General features: G+C 46.9%; 1 protein-coding gene across 2 annotated transcripts in view; it reads right to left on the reverse strand.

Annotated features, from left to right (window-relative positions):
* Window positions 1-9,295, reverse strand: part of LOC144124511 (GTPase-activating protein skywalker-like) — a 162,573-nt gene extending 153,278 nt beyond the window's left edge. For both annotated transcript variants that reach the window (XM_077657229.1, XM_077657228.1), the window contains exons 1-2: window positions 9,091-9,295; window positions 60-156 (exon numbers count right to left, since the gene is read on the reverse strand). The gene's annotated coding sequence lies outside the window, so the exon portion shown is untranslated. The remainder of the gene's footprint in view (window positions 1-59; window positions 157-9,090) is intronic.
* Window positions 9,296-12,115: the final 2,820 nt, after the last annotated feature.

Below are 12,115 nucleotides of genomic sequence, written 5' to 3' on the forward strand. Positions count from 1 at the left end.
ATTACAAAAGCCTGAATATTGACAAAGTAGACCTGTGTGCCTGGAGTGTGAAAACTTACCACAGCGCTTGAGTGTGCTTAATAAACCTGCAATTGTGGTCTCGCCGTCTTATTGACTGGGGCCTTCCTGTAGCATGCAACCTTGCAAAATTGCAGTCTGCCAAAAGAAAAAAAAAAGCATTAGGCATAACTCCACGACTTTGGGGATGACTTTCCATTTATTTCCATGGACTAGATTCACACATGTACAACTGCACCATACTACATTAATAGCAAAGGCAGCACCGTGCTTGCAACGAGCAGATTTGAGGAAATAGAAGCAAACATAAAAAACAAGACCAGGGCAACACATTAGCAGAAAAGTAAAAGTCCTTGTAAATGCAACCAACAAGCTACTACAACAACATGGAGCCACAGTAGCTCAGCTGGACACTAATTTGACCCTGGCTGCAGTGGTCACATTTCAACGCAGGTGAAATGGTAGAGGCCTGTGTACTGTGCATATTAACCACTCCCCCTGCTTGGTCTCCTGCCTACTTCTTGCCTGCCCTGGTATTGAAGTTGCCCATCAGCTACTCAATTAGCCTTATGTCATCCCACAGCACAGCCCATATTCTTCCTTAAAACCAATTATGGAGCAGGGCTTGGTGGAGATATGGCAATGGAACTGTAGGAACTTTGCAGAAAACGGGAGAACCTACAGCTCCACATTGAAACCCTCTCAAAAGAAAAAAGCCTACAAGAAACAAAGGTAAAAAATGATTAGGATATAACAGCGAAACCGATCAAGACGTGCGAAAGCGGGTCGACTCGATTCTCGATTTGGGCGAAGTTAATTTTGAGGGTTGATGAAGTCGAGAGTGTGACGGAATCCCGTCTGGCCGGGGGGATACATTTCAAAACAAAGAGACGCCGACCAGTAAAACGAAAAAATTGTATTGACGTTTCGGCGCCCAGAACGGGGGCCTTGTTCACAATGGAAACACACCAAGAGGGTTCGTCTTTTTAAAAGCTATAGTAATCGCCGTAAAGATCGCGCGTAAATCGGGTTAAGATTGCCCTCGTTACGATTAAGCGTGTGAGCCGTTGTCTGTATCACCAGGGACTCGAGATGAAGCCGTGATGTTGTCAGTTTCTCTTTTTCGATGATTCTTGCTTTTTCCCAATCTATTCTGTGATTTGCCGTCACCGCGTGCTCTGCCAAGGCGTTATTGCGGGTATCTTCTTTCTGCACATCACGAGCATGTTGCTGTAGGCGCTTCTTGTAACTTCCGGTTTCGCCGATGTAAACACCGTTGCAATCTGCACAAGGGATGGCGTAGACAACTCCTGGGAACTTCTCTTTTGGCAACTGATCTTTGACGTTCATCAGTTGTTGTCGCATTTTCTTGACAGGGACATGGGCAACTTGCACGTCATACTCTCGTAATACACGGGCGAGGCACTCACTTGTTTTCGGCACATAAGGAATAGCCGCACGTTTTTTGGGCGGAAGAGGGGCGTCCGGATGACGAGGCCGTGACAGCCGTTGTTCTGTGGACCTGATGAAATGGCTTGGGTAACCACAACTAGTGAGATCTTTTCGTACCCTTGACGCGTCCGCAGCGGCGTCAGTGGTGTTTGTGCATATCTTCTTGGCCCGCTGCATTAAACTGCTCACAACGGCTCTTTTTTGGGCGGCAGGATGGACGGAACTGAAATGTAGGTAGCGGCCTGTATGTGTAGCCTTTCTATACACGCTAAACGACATCTTCTGGCCTTTCCTTGAGACGAGGACGTCCAGAAAAGGCAGACTGCCGTCCACCTCTTCTTCCAACGTAAACTGAATGGCGTCTTCCTGGCTGTTCAGGTGTGTCAGAAACTGGCTCACCGCGTCCTTGTGCAGAATGCAAAAGCAGTCGTCGATGTAACGGAAGAAGACCTTGGGGGCAGGGTGAAAGGAGGTTAACGCGCGTCGCTCCAATGACTCCATGGTGAGGTTAGCGGCCGTCACCGAAACAGAAGCACCCATGGGGGTCCCATGGACTTGCTTGTAGTAGTTTCCCCTAAAAACAAAGTAGGTATTGCTCAGGCAGAAAGCAAGCAGCCGGCGCAGGTCCCGTGCTTCTATTGGCGATCTTTCCGGTAGAGAGGCATCGCTATCGAGCGCAGCGGTGCATACGTCGACAGCAAGGTCAGTCGGTACACTCGTGAACAGGGACTTCACGTCGAAAGACACCATCAATTCACTGTCTTCGATCAGGGTGTTGCGGGTCTTCTCAACAAAGTCGTATGAGTTGCGAACGTGGCAAGTCCCATGGCCAACAAGCGGGGAAAGAACACGGTGCAAGAATTTGGAGAGGCTGTGCAGAGGGGAGCGGGTAAAATCCACGATAGGTCGCATTGAAACTCCTGGTTTATGTATCTTTGGCAAGCCATAAAACGCTGGCGCGGAACCATTGTGGCATAGTAACTTGTAGTAGAGCGGTTTTTGGCTCGGCGGGACGAACTGAAATACGTCGGCGAGAAGCTTCTGTAGTTCCCTCTCCAACTTGAGTGTAGGGTCCTTCTTGAGGCGGACGTACGTGTCACCGTCTTCCAGGAGAGACAGTATCTTGCGGTCATAGTCAGACTTGTCCAAAAGGACTGTCGCGTTGCCTTTGTCTGCTGGCAAAATTACAATATCTTTGTTGTCACGGAGGCTCTTCATAGCGGATTGTTCCTCGCGAGACAAAGCAGAACGGGAAGGCCCGCGATGAATGGCGTTGAGAACGCCCACCACCCGTGTGCGGGCCTCTTCGCGGCGAGTGTTCTCAACTTGGCTGATCGCATTTTCCACAGCGCATACCAACTTCTTCCTATTCGGTGCAGCTCCTAGGCTGAAATTCAACCCCAAATTCAGAACAGCCTCTTCAGCTCGGTTGGGCTTATACGATGAAAGGTTATGCACAGCGGGTTTTGAAATCATCGTCTGCCCTCTCTGGTGCTCGGATAGGAGCCTGCCTAACTTATTGTCATGAGCACGCTCACCTTTCTGGCGTTGACGTTCCATCTTCTGATTTGCGTGCAACTGAATGCTGGTGAACTCATTAGGAGATTGGTGTTCTAGACGACGACGAGCAAAAAACGCTTCGTTCTCCAGTGCGCGGATTTTTCCTTTGCAGTCCAAGATTCTTGCTTGCAGGAGCTGACGTTCCGCTTTGCCAACCACACTGAGCCCAAAAGGCGTCGACACCGGTCTGTTGAGACGCAAGGAGCGGGGAACCAAGGCGCGGGCTTTGCATGTTAGAGTAAAATTCAGGTGAGCCTTGAATGAGGCAATACGGCAGTTGAGGCCAACATACTGACGAATCTTGGTGATGATTCCTTGGCCATGGGCCTGGCGAAGGTTGATGAAGTCGAGAGTGTGACGGAATCCCGTCTGGCCGGGGGGATACATTTCAAAACAAAGAGACGCCGACCAGTAAAACGAAAAAATTGTATTGACGTTTCGGCGCCCAGAACGGGGGCCTTGTTCACAATGGAAACACACCAAGAGGGTTCGTCTTTTTAAAAGCTATAGTAATCGCCGTAAAGATCGCGCGTAAATCGGGTTAAGATTGCCCTCGTTACGATTAAGCGTGTGAGCCGTTGTCTGTATCACCAGGGACTCGAGATGAAGCCGTGATGTTGTCAGTTTCTCTTTTTCGATGATTCTTGCTTTTTCCCAATCTATTCTGTGATTTGCCGTCACCGCGTGCTCTGCCAAGGCGTTATTGCGGGTATCTTCTTTCTGCACATCACGAGCATGTTGCTGTAGGCGCTTCTTGTAACTTCCGGTTTCGCCGATGTAAACACCGTTGCAATCTGCACAAGGGATGGCGTAGACAACTCCTGGGAACTTCTCTTTTGGCAACTGATCTTTGACGTTCATCAGTTGGGGTTGAATTTGGGGTTGAATTTCAGCCTAGGAGCTGCACCGAATAGGAAGAAGTTGGTATGCGCTGTGGAAAATGCGATCAGCCAAGTTGAGAACACTCGCCGCGAAGAGGCCCGCACACGGGTGGTGGGCGTTCTCAACGCCATTCATCGCGGGCCTTCCCGTTCTGCTTTGTCTCGCGAGGAACAATCCGCTATGAAGAGCCTCCGTGACAACAAAGATATTGTAATTTTGCCAGCAGACAAAGGAAACGCGACAGTCCTTTTGGACAAGTCTGACTATGACCGCAAGATACTGTCTCTCCTGGAAGACGGTGACACGTACGTCCGCCTCAAGAAGGACCCTACACTCAAGTTGGAGAGGGAACTACAGAAGCTTCTCGCCGACGTATTTCAGTTCGTCCCGCCGAGCCAAAAACCGCTCTACTACAAGTTACTATGCCACAATGGTTCCGCGCCAGCGTTTTATGGCTTGCCAAAGATACATAAACCAGGAGTTTCAATGCGACCTATCGTGGATTTTACCCGCTCCCCTCTGCACAGCCTCTCCAAATTCTTGCACCGTGTTCTTTCCCCGCTTGTTGGCCATGGGACTTGCCACGTTCGCAACTCATACGACTTTGTTGAGAAGACCCGCAACACCCTGATCGAAGACAGTGAATTGATGGTGTCTTTCGACGTGAAGTCCCTGTTCACGAGTGTACCGACTGACCTTGCTGTCGACGTATGCACCGCTGCGCTCGATAGCGATGCCTCTCTACCGGAAAGATCGCCAATAGAAGCACGGGACCTGCGCCGGCTGCTTGCTTTCTGCCTGAGCAATACCTACTTTGTTTTTAGGGGAAACTACTACAAGCAAGTCCATGGGACCCCCATGGGTGCTTCTGTTTCGGTGACGGCTGCTAACCTCACCATGGAGTCATTGGAGCGACGCGCGTTAACCTCCTTTCACCCTGCCCCCAAGGTCTTCTTCCGTTACATCGACGACTGCTTTTGCATTCTGCACAAGGACGCGGTGAGCCAGTTTCTGACACACCTGAACAGCCAGGAAGACGCCATTCAGTTTACGTTGGAAGAAGAGGTGGACGGCAGTCTGCCTTTTCTGGACGTCCTCGTCTCAAGGAAAGGCCAGAAGTTGTCGTTTAGCGTGTATAGAAAGGCTACACATACAGGCCGCTACCTACATTTCAGTTCCGTCCATCCTGCCGCCCAAAAAAGAGCCGTTGTGAGCAGTTTAATGCAGCGGGCCAAGAAGATATGCACAAACACCACTGACGCCGCTGCGGACGCGTCAAGGGTACGAAAAGATCTCACTAGTTGTGGTTACCCAAGCCATTTCATCAGGTCCACAGAACGACGGCTGTCACGGCCTCGTCATCCGGACGCCCCTCTTCCGCCCAAAAAACGTGCGGCTATTCCTTATGTGCCGAAAACAAGTGAGTGCCTCGCCCGTGTATTACGAGAGTATGACGTGCAAGTTGCCCATGTCCCTGTCAAGAAAATGCGACAACAACTGATGAACGTCAAAGATCAGTTGCCAAAAGAGAAGTTCCCAGGAGTTGTCTACACCATCCCTTGTGCAGATTGCAACGGTGTTTACATCGGCGAAACCGGAAGTTACAAGAAGCGCCTACAGCAACATGCTCGTGATGTGCAGAAAGAAGATACCCGCAATAACGCCTTGGCAGAGCACGCGGTGACGGCAAATCACAGAATAGATTGGGAAAAAGCAAGAATCATCGAAAAAGAGAAACTGACAACATCACGGCTTCATCTCGAGTCCCTGGTGATACAGACAACGGCTCACACGCTTAATCGTAACGAGGGCAATCTTAACCCGATTTACGCGCGATCTTTACGGCGATTACTATAGCTTTTAAAAAGACGAACCCTCTTGGTGTGTTTCCATTGTGAACAAGGCCCCCGTTCTGGGCGCCGAAACGTCAATACAATTTTTTCGTTTTACTGGTCGGCGTCTCTTTGTTTTGAAATTAATTTTGAGGGGTGGTCCAAGCATATAACCTGCCATTCCGACATACTGAGACATCCTAGATTATTACAGGGGCTGATGGAAGTGCTACTCAGCCCTGCACAAAAAGCTAACCAAAAGAGGTGGTAGATTAGAGAAGGCTGCAGACAGGCACTTGCTCACACCTGCATTAGCTCCAAAAGATGTGCCCTGCACAATACACTGACAAATGCCCGTGGTGCAAGCTAACCGACAGTCATACATGTAATATGGACATGCCCGCATGCAGAGTTGGATCTGAAAAAAGGCAACTCAAGCGTGACACAGTGGGAACACCCGCTGCCCAGCGAGGAAGGAGATGTACAGAGGTTTCTCGTACGTCAAGCCAATACGGCAGCAACCAGGTGTGGCATCCTAGACCAAGGGTCAACCACAGCACGTGGCAGCCTGTAAGGGCTACCGACGTCTCTAAAAATGTAGAAATAGAATTTGTCTAATACTTAACTCCAAGTCAATGTACATAATGCCCTAATCCGATTTTGGGTATGGGGCAAGCAAATTTTCACCTCACGGCAACTCTGATAATAAATGGCAGTTACCAGTATCCCTCGAGGGAAATAAGTTGTGGCTTTATAGTCTCCTCGGGTTTTTTGGGATTGCTCGTGCAGCAGTGCTTCCACGCTAAAAAGTAAAAGTTCACGACCGTAAAACGTGAAAATGCTAAGGAACGAAGACCACTCACGGCTGTCTTGGTCCACAGAAATATGACGAAAATACAGCACGACACAGAATGAAACGGTGCACGCTACCCCCTGATTGAGCTCATTGCACAAAAAAAGAAGCGAGGCCCCATACTCCATTCTAGATATATACAGCAACCCCAAAAGCGGAGTCCTATATTAATGAAAGCCATGAATGAAGCCAGAAAAATAAGCAAAACGAATCCCCTGATAGTATCAACGCAAAACGCATGGCATGGGGTTACAGAACAATTTTAAATAAAGGAATGAGCCTCTGGCAACACATCGAGGCAATGGCTACACATGTGATGGATCTGCTAGTGCCAACTAGGATAGGAAATAGTGCGCAAGCCAACACATGCCCAGACTTGACCCTATGCTAAAACAACATACATGCACAATGCAGAAACATAAATGAGAACCTAAGAAGCGACCATTACTTAGCAGCACACTCAAGAAGGGAGACACGAGTGGTAAACTGGGATAAGAAAGAAGGCAAGGCAATGCAGATGGCGAGAAGATTGAACAAAAAGAGTGCACTGACTCTTGAAGGATGCAGAGTACACCACAAAGACTATAGGGATAGAAGCAGAAAACAAAGCCACTGATAGTATGTTATTACACGTGTCAGACACATAATAGCTTACAAAAGAGATGACTGAAACAAACACAACAAGAACTAACGGTTAGAACAGCCAAACTAGAGAGACAAATCAAAAGCCATGCTCGAGAAACAATAATGACAACAAATCTAAGATACATTTTAGACCCAGATAACAGTAACACAAACAGTGCATGGAAGCCCACCCAACGACGAAGAGATGATCAAGGAAATGCAGAAACGACACCTATGCAAAATTTAAAAAAAACTCTTCGCAACTACAGCAGCAATCCCAAACATAAAAATGATAAAAGACAAAACAATACCATAGGTAATAGCATCCATGCAGAAAACTACAACATCCTCTGCACCAGGAGCAGATGAGCTTACCAACAAAATACTCCGAAACCTAGACAAGGACTCTATTCAGGAGATCACAGAGTACAACAACTGCTGGAAAGATGGATGGCTGCCAGACACCCGGAAACACACCAAGGTACTTCTCTTAGTCATACCCAAGCCTGGCAAGAAACTCACTAACCAACCTCACGCCCATGTTCCTAACCTCATGCTTACGGAAGGTTTTGGAGCGTGTGGCGCCATCTAGTTTACAGGACCACATGGACAAGCACAATCTCTTCCCGCACATGATGACAGGCTTCCAAGCCAACCTATGTATGCAAGCTATAATGCTCAAGCTTTCTGAACATGTAATACACACACTGACTAACGCCAACACTAAAGCTATACTGGCACTCGACCTCACGAAAGACTGATAATGTCACCCACACTGCCATCACGAATGCCCTAAAGGCAGAAATCACTTCTGTAAGCATCAAGTCAGATAGACTACGGCTAAGAATCAAAGGAACAAAGGCAACACAAACCTCATACCCACGGCTAGGCTTCTTGTCGCCATACCAAACCCATCGTTGCCACTCTACGCGGCAACATTGGCCTCTGGACAGCCCGTCAGACAACTCCTAAAAGAGCAATATCTTAACACAAAACCCATTAGAAACATATGGGTTCGAGCCCACACGTTGTACCCCGGGAATGAGGTGGCCTGCAACTTAGCCCGACGTTTCGCTAACCTGGCAATGCAAGAGCCGGTCCTGCGGTCGGCCTGAGACACCCTGACCACCTACCACGAAATTACACATGATAGAAACAACAGAAGGATGCTGCCACCGACTGAAAAAAGCCTTAGCATACATCAACAGGTGGCATGGCGGAAACTGCAAATAGACACATTTCCAAACCACCATATTCCAGGGCTTCCCCAGGGGTCAACACCCCCTATTGTAAGCTCTGCGGAGCCACAAAAGCAGATTTAAAGCACATTTCATTCGAATGCAACAATCACGAACTCAAGGATATGATTTGTACTTCCCTGTGCCACCTGCAAAATGCACAGTCTGCGTCACCCCTGTACAGAGCGCTCGAGCAATGTGCACCGTGCAATAAAAAGTTGGAAAGCAGCCCAAGGTTTCCGGGAAAGGTGCTTGTGCCCATCTAGCTTGCAGGCAGTACTATCAATACCTGGCTGGGCCTCTGGGCGATGTGGAATTGCACGTTTTTCGTGTTTTTAGTGTTCCGAAAACTTTTAAGGCTCATGCACAGGAGCGGCCGAAAGAGTAAGGTCCACGCTTCAAAGTGTAACTTTTCTCGCGGCGACTGTAGAGAAGATAAGCTTTTTCTTGTGCTTGTATTTAGGCGATCGCACCACAAGCAATAGCTGGTCTGTGTATAACGCATGCTCCATATTATGACCGCACTTGTACGAAAGCATAGCCCGCCTCAGGTAAGCAATGAAAACAAACACTGCACATTGAGTACCGGCATGCTAATTAAGAAGAGTTATTTGCGTTCTAAATAACTCACTTCAAAAACGCCGCTGCCACCAATCACTCGCATTCGATCCTCTTGGCACCCTAATTCTCTCGAATCGGTAGCTAAATGTCATTTATCGCTCTCGCTTACTATTCTACACGTTAGCGATGGCTTTGCCTGTTAAGCAGCAGGTCGAAGTACACTCCGCTACACTGTAACTCCGCGTTTCATGCACGCACTCCGCCATATTTGTTTGTTTCTCGGATTTGTGCTAGGCTACAGGCTCGTTTTGACTTGCAATGGATACGGACTCGTGAAGTAGGAACTGATGCGGAAGTGTATTTTTGCTTACAAAATGATACAGAAGCAGCCTTATATTAATTAACAACACAAATTAAGACAAACTGCGCGTTCTTACTCGCACAGCGAGGACTAAATTTCTTCTGCACAGCCCCTTTCCAGATAAGTCCAAAGGCGCTGCCGTAGTCAACACTGGGCTCTGGTGGTAGCGCAAGAAAGAGATGAGGTTAATGAGGATTAAACTCCACCCATGCCCACTCCACAACTGCAACCCCCCCCCCCAAAAAAAAAAAACATGGAGAGGCCACTTAAGCTGCGCCTTACGGGTATGACGCAATAGCATTGTGGGTTAGGCTTCCCATTCTGAGCGGTTAGACAGGTTTGCAAGCACTTTTCATTGTTTAAACTGTTTCGATTCTTTAAATGAACAGCTACACATTCTACATTTTCTTAATTATCATCATCAAGCAGTGCCTTTTCATTCAGAGCAATCTGACACCTATGAACCCCCTTTTCCAATTTTTCCTTTCTTTAATTAATCAATTATAATGATTTCATTAACTCATCACCTGTCACACACTGATCACTCACTAGAACCACAAATTACCATGATAAACTTTTTTTACGCAGGCCCCCCCGTAATAGGTAGTCTGTTCGAACCCCTGCCGCAAGCTAGGGTCTAACTTATATACCTAGAAAGTTTATGCTGCACGAAACGCTGAATTGCATGACACCATCCAAAGCACTGTGTGGCAATGTTACATTTTTTTTTACTCAACCCCCGATTATTTACGGCGCACGGTGCGGACATGTAGCTTTCCGACCGAACGAGCTGCATACGCTGTCACGAAAAAGGTTTTGTTGAAAGTCGTGCAAAAGGTGTACGCAGTATACACAAGTTGCACAGGTCTTAGCCCAGCAAAACTGTTGTGCAGCTTTGCTTCTGCAAGTAGTACCATAAGCGCCGACTGCGAGGGGGCTTAAGGGCTGAAGCCCCCCTCCTTTTTTTTCCTCTGTCCCCCTCGAAGGTTGAATGATGTGGTTAGGGGGAAGCATATCTTGTTTCGTACGGTTCTGGACAAATTAATTAAAGAATTACATTCTGAATTATTTAGGGCGCAAGGACAGGACGAAGGTCGAAAAACACAGGACGTCCTTGCACCCTAAATAATTCAGAATGGACCAAAACCAACTAGTCCAGCAACAAATTCTCTAAAAGAATTACAGCTGCCTAATCACACTGCAAGAACAGCATGACCTTAAACTGCCACGGATACATATAGACTTGTTTCCCACTTACGAAAGGCGACAATAGTAAGTTATAGATCCAGTTCATCATCAAGGATCTGACTGGCAACAGGAGCTCACCAAACGTCTCCTGTTCCAAGTCTCTATGCGGAATCAAATGACTGGCCACTTGATAAGTGCAGTTTTTTGTGCTTGAACATAGTCGTTTTGAAGACTTCGAACTGTCCCCAAGCATTAGGATCATGTTTTGATCCGAAATATCAACTATGAGCGCACCTTTCAAAATAGCTCTTCTTTAACTCTGCTTTTCCCTTTTCGCATAGAAAGCGCGCAACACTAGTTTTACTATATGGGCATGGATAACCTTTCTACGCAACAAGATAACAAGCGGGTGCTTCCAAGAAGTGATGGAATTCAGAGGCAACAGAAATCTGAGAGTGTGTTGTGGATTTCATTAAATCACATTCACATAGCACTTTTCCATGGGCACACAGAGTTGACTTGCAAAATAAATCTCAGTGGCATCGCGGGCAACTTTATTTGGAGATCAACTGTGCAAAGAAACAATCTTGATTTCATGCTAGCCTTTGTATGAAACAAACGACAGTGAACTTCATCAAAGTATGCCAGCTTTCTTCAAACTGTGACAGTTCAAATTACCCCTTCCCATAAAATCAGCATTCAATTCCTCGTGTTTCCGCTTCCCCATTACAACCTTTGCTCTTTGATTCCAATTTCTGTCTTTTGTTTTGTATAGAGTTTGGCAGTTGGTTTACAGTTTTGATGTTTACATTTTGGATTGTTGCCATACTATGGCAATGTTTGTAGAGCCCAGTGTTCCTTAGACATGAAAAGTTTAAAATCTTTTTAGTATTTGTATTGTTAGCTTATTGTGGAAATGTTTGCATTGCCCAGTGGTTTTTACAAATGAATAATTTGTAATGAGTCTGTGATATAAGAATTGTTAGCATGTTGTGGAAATGCTTGTGTTGCCCAGTGTTTCCTTTCACTTCGACTATGGACATTATGGACGTCTACCTAGAGGTTAGTATTTTTCAGATATTTTTGTTATTTAATTTATTTAGTATTTTAAGAACCATGGGGTCATTCTGTATATCATATTCGCTCAACTCAAGCCAAAACTGATGTTTACTGTATATCCGCATATATATCGCTTGCCAAGGAGCATGCATGGGGGGGGGGAGACAGAGAGAGAGAGGGGAAACAATTAAAAAGAGAGAGGGTGCTAATTGGAGCCCACCTTCCTCCTTTCGGCAGATTGAAAACTTGCCGCCTATGAGCGGTACATTGACTCCCAAGTCATCTCAGTATAACAAAGCAAAACTGAACACTAAGATACAGTAGATACATAACCCAATGCAATACATTTTATGCGTATGAAAACATTTTGCATGTAACAATATTTCTCAGGGCGAAGTGTACTTGAGCAGCTTGAATGGGGTTTATGGGGGTTTCACGTCCCAAAGCGACTCAGGCTATGAGGGACGCCGCAGTGAAGGGCTCCAGA

This window comes from Amblyomma americanum, chromosome 3 (genome assembly GCF_052857255.1).
Source record: "Amblyomma americanum isolate KBUSLIRL-KWMA chromosome 3, ASM5285725v1, whole genome shotgun sequence".
NCBI classification, from domain to species: Eukaryota; Metazoa; Arthropoda; class Arachnida; order Ixodida; family Ixodidae; genus Amblyomma; species Amblyomma americanum.